This window comes from Vicugna pacos, unplaced genomic scaffold (assembly GCF_048564905.1).
Source record: "Vicugna pacos unplaced genomic scaffold, VicPac4 scaffold_20, whole genome shotgun sequence".
Lineage (NCBI taxonomy): Eukaryota > Metazoa > Chordata > Mammalia > Artiodactyla > Camelidae > Vicugna > Vicugna pacos.
In genome coordinates this window covers 72,255,123-72,260,514 of record NW_027328741.1, presented here as the reverse complement: position 1 = coordinate 72,260,514, position 5,392 = coordinate 72,255,123, and the positions used below count along the sequence as shown (strand labels likewise).

The 5,392-nt window shown below is 35.6% G+C and overlaps 1 long non-coding RNA gene across 1 annotated transcript; it reads right to left on the bottom strand.

The window, feature by feature from the left end:
- Positions 1-3,659: 3,659 nt before the first annotated feature.
- LOC140693930 (uncharacterized) lies at positions 3,660-4,678 on the bottom strand. The gene is made up of 2 exons (XR_012069648.1): positions 4,515-4,678; positions 3,660-3,735 (listed from the first exon to the last, which is right to left on the bottom strand). It is a non-coding gene; the product is annotated as an uncharacterized lncRNA (long non-coding RNA).
- Between the last annotated feature and the right edge of the window lie 714 nt (positions 4,679-5,392).

Sequence of the window (5,392 nt, the reverse complement as noted above, 5' to 3'; positions counted from 1 at the left end):
GGTCTCAACTCCCCGACAGCATCTGTAAGAAAAGAACATGTTAGGTTGCTAAAAATCTCAGTATGGTAAAATCTCAGAACTCTTACAATTCTTAACTGTTTTGCAATGGGAATGCAATACTGACAAGACTTGATTTTGGATAACAATTTGGGGTTTTCTCATGGTTGCGTAAGGGAATGTGAGGATAATCCCTGAGATCCACAACAAACATTCTTGCTCAAGTGCTGGGCAAGCAAGTGTAAAGATTCTGCAATATTAGGACAGAGGACTACTTTCAAAATGATGAGTGTGCTCACTCTGTTCCAGGTAGACCAAGGGAAGAAAGATTATTGCAATTGCTTGGTGAACGGGAATAAGTCAGTTGTTCAGACTATATAAATTAGTCAAAGTGTGTTCAAAGCCAAAATAAGTTGTGTCAACAATGAGAATTAAAAGAAATAAATCAGACATAAGCTTAAATTAAAAAGGTGATACAGTCCTGTGCTGGGCTCTGGGGACTGGAGAATGTATATGCCTCAATCCCATTCAAGGGTTCAGGGGCTTGGCCGTAGCATCAGCTTGGGATTCAATGAACATGTAACAATTAGTATACTGGGAGAAATATAATCTACCCCTCCCTGATCGGAAGAAAATCTGGTGGCTCAATGAAACTCTTAATTCACAGAGATTCTGCCAGATGCAGAGGAATAATTCACTGATGACTCAACTAAGACAAAGTTAGTTACTGCTTAACAATCCATCTTCACACACACACACAGTGGTACAGAGATCTGTAGTATTTAGTGGGAAGAATTCAGTGGGCAGAACTCAGAGAAAAGTTTTCAAAGCACCAGCCTACTTTTGTAGTTTTGCCAATAGTCTAGATTTTCCCAGGTAGAAAACTACAGATGGACAAACAAGATTCTTCTTTAGGATTTCTCACTTTGAATGTAAACTGTAACTTTTGACTTATCAGCATAGAACCTTGTTAAGATGATCACGGTAAGAACCACTGTCTGATAAGAGAGCTGGAAAGTAGCTGAACCAGCCCATCTGAACCCCAGAATGCTAATGTAAGCAACCACATAGCCACCATCAGAATTTTGCTGACAATCTTAAAGCTTGATGTTTCTGTTATAGGAAGAACCACTGCTGTGCAGACACAGTTCTCCAGCTGTAAGTGGTCTCTATCCTTCTCTTGGTAAATGTCATATTGGTGGCATGTTGCTAGAGTTCACCCAGGCCCATTTGCCCTTTCTCCAGGTTATCAAAGGCTTTCTTTACAACAGGTGACATGTTTTCAGAACTCAAATCTGCCATTCCAGTCTTATCAGCTGACACTGGCTGCATCATTGTGAGCAGAAGAAGTAGGCTCCTTGACATTGCCTACAATTGTTCCAGCAATTTAGGGCATTTCCAATTCTGAAAATGCTTCACATTTTATTTTAAATTAATGGGAAATAGTCAAAGACTTCCATGAATATTTTATATTTCCTAATATCAGTATAAATTTGGTATTCTTGCAGTTGGACAAATTTTTAATTCTACCACCCTCACCTCCTTCTAGTCCACACATTGTAGATTGCAATTTGGTTACTGAATACGACCACACCAACCAAGGGGCTATTACATTTTATATACATCCTGTGTGAAAGTTAGAAGGGGCACAAGATATGTGGGGTGTATAAACCTATATTAAATACTTGCAATGGCACTTTCTCTTCTGGACAAATCTCTGATTCTAAGAAGCAAATTAATTGGTAGTCAGTATAGTTATTGGTATGGGGAAGAGTATCAGCTATTTTGGGATGGGTGGGTGATGAAGAGACAGGAAAATATCCAGCAAATGAGAATGGAATATTTTAGGCCTCTGGAGGCATTAATTAAGAAGAAAATAATAACTTGTCTCCTGTACCTACCTCCAATTACTGTCTTGAGTGATTAGTCCTTGGGCTATGAAAAGAGCTTGTTTGTGGTGAAGAGTATGTACCATAATGAAATAGTTTGAAAATCATGAGAGTTCTGTTGTTTCAGGAAAGTAAATTTTGCTTAAAGTCAACAGGTATTTTTCACTCACTAAATACTAAAATGCATCCTGTGGCATGTGCTGTGCTTACTGTGCTGGTATCCAAGTTACACAAGGAGAGGTTGAGAGACAGAAAACATCTGGAGGAGGTGGTATCTGTGCTGAGACCGGGATAGTCTAAGTAGGTAAAAGGAGAACAACCAAAGTCCAAGGATGAGCTGGAGTAAAAGTATTGAGGTTGGAACTAACACTGTTGACAAGCATTTCCTTTAATGTACCTCCAGATACAGTGAAACATAAAGATATGCTAAGGTAGTCAGTTGCCAGATTTATAAAGAAATGACTAAACTATGTTGAGTTTGTGGGCTTACATTTGGAAAGGCATTAACTGCCACCCTGAGGATGCAAGTTTGTCTTTGGCTGGAATATAAAAGCAACGTAAATTATTGACTAGAAAATGTAGTGTAGACTCTTGAGTGCAGGAAATGAAAGCACCAATTGGAATGCTTTGAGAACAGCACAAAGAAGACCATAGATAAAATTACTTCTTTAATTCTACCACATGCTGTATGTGCCATCTAAGACTACATAATTTGACCTTTTTGATTCCAGGGATGACATAATAGACCACGATCCCTGGGCCGGTTCCAGCATTTATGTACTGTCCAACCTATCCAAACTTAACACATTTCATACTTTCCAGGTTGAACCAGAAACCAATTAGTAATTTTCCCTCTCTCCATGTTTTATTCTTTTTCCAAATTTTTCCATTTTTTCTTCCTCCTTACAAGAAATTACTTAAATTTACTCCCATAGTGTTCAATAAAAAGATCATAACAATCAAATATCTACTTTTCTCTTTTAATGGTATCTTAGCCTCTCATTTAACTCTTTACTATATTTTAAAAAAATAAGGAAAATACAGGTACGCATCTATGTTTATTGTTCAAATAAGAAAATTGCAGTTATTTGTCAACATATGCCAACATCAATTTCAATCTTTGTTATCCTGTATAATCTGGTAGTCCTCTGGTAGATCAGTTGTAATTAGGATGACATTCATAAACTGAAGATGTCTGATGAGTTGGCTTTGAAAGAGATGTAGCTGATGTACCAGCTATCACTGGCACTGGAAAGCGTGGGTTGATCCCTGGTTGAAGTTTAGGAAAACGAATTTCATTGGCAGATATGTTGTGATATCTATTTGGAAAAGTAGAAGGCTCCAACATCAGTCCAAAATAATTGCTCTGTATGGGACAGAAGATGCTGTACTGAGAAGTACAAGTTGTAGTTGAGATGGAGTTCACCACACGGCCATTTGTTTCAATGTAGCTGCTTTGAGAGTGCCTGTGGACAGTGGTCAACTGATTTAAAATAACTCATTGATCCACTGCAATTTTTTCTGATGGTCTAACTGACATTGATGACAGAGGAGAAAAATCACTTCTGATCGGGGTAGTTGTACCACCAATTATGTGGCTAGTAGAGGGCTTTCTTATTAGAGACATGTTTAAAATTGCAGAAGGTAAAAATGCACTTTCTCTATTAGTGTCAGCCACAAAAACAGAATTATGATTATCCATATTGCCCCCTGCATTAAAGTGCTTCTTGTTGAAATCTTCAGCAAATGAAGACACCAGAGAAGAATTTTTAATCCCAACTCTTCTATTTATTCTCACTAAAAGCTGGGGAAAGCCTCGTTTAAAATTTGGATTATGATAGAAATGCAGCTACAACAAAATGATAAACATTTTAGTAATATTTTAAACCATAATACAAGACTACAATAATCCTAACCTATAAAACCTCAGATTCCCAGTTTACTATGCAAAGATAATATCATCAAAATATGAACATTGCTGACGACATTTTGAAGTTCCTTATTTGGAAACTACACATTTAAATAGTATACTGATCAAATTTAAGAAGTTAACAATTGCTTTAATGGTGAATGTCACTTTTTAAAAGCAGCCTTAATACCTTTATTTAGATTTCTGGAAAGACTCATTGTTGCAAGCATAGGTTCTCATCATCTAGACTACTTAAGGCACTGTCCTCATTTTTTAGAAAAAATAAATTATTTTAGTCTTAGTAGATTTATAAAATTTTGAAAATCTAGCTTTACATTTATATTACCATTGACTGATGTGCAAAATAAAATTTTATATGTAAGTTACCAAGTGGTAACTAAAATTTCTGAATACCTTTCTTAAAACAGAGACTTCTTTTTCTTCTGTCAGAAAGTCAGATAGACAAGCAGACCTTTGAAAATTCTGCCACACTTTCCTAAACCCATGAAGGTTAAGCTGACTAAGTAAACTTTCCATTCTTCCAGTTTCAAATATTCTGAAAGGGGCCTATCTTTCCAAATCTTCCTTCTTAAAGACATCTTCATCAATCACTATGAAAGATTCATTATCATCCCAACAGATGGATTTCAATTGGTCACTCCCAGCCATTTTCCAGAGATTTCTTGGAAATGTCAGAGAACGAAAATCATTATATTCACCTGGTTCAGAAACACAATGTGTGTAACATGGTGTTTTTATCAAGGATTCTTCAGACAAAGTCTGAAAAGCATTTTCTTCAATCATAGACCTCACGTCCAAGTCCTCAGAGAATGTTTGATCACACAATAGAGATCTACCGGAGTTTCCTAAACCAGTTGGTCCATTTTATGAGACACATCTTGAATTTTTGAAGAAATATGTGCCATCTCAAATAACTTTTTCTACAGCTACTTTTCTAATCTGCATGATTTTGAGCACTGCAGCTTCAAATGGTGCTTTTGCAGTCCTGCACAGATAAACTGCTAGGCCTTCTCAATGGTTCTCAACTTGAGTAGCTGTGACATCACAAAACGACTGGTCTCCCAGCAACTCAAGTGTAACTTCCAGTCAGTGATTATTTCTCATTCATCCAGTTAAAATTAAATATATAGTACATTTATTTTTACAGTGTGATCTCCAAAAATTTTCCCAACAAAATCTTTTAAAATAATTTAATTTTGGGGTCTATGAAATTAAACCAATCTCCATTCTTTTGTACAGAAATTTATACCACATGGTTGAACAGAGTATAAATAATGAACAAAAAATATAAAATAAATTTAAAGTTTTGGAATTTAAAGTTAAATTTGTGTAAAACCTGTACAGAATATGTATACCTATTTCAATATCATTTGTAATTAAAGTGAAACATAATTTGATTTGGAAATGGAAGTAAGTATTTTTCTGTGTACTTTATAATAAGTAGCTCTATATTCAGAACATGAGCAGAATAAATATCAGTTTATTTGTTTTGTATATAAATAAATGGTAAATAATTAGATAAAAATAATGAATCAAATGTAAGAAATCCCAAGGGGCGGAAATTTTGTTTCAAATT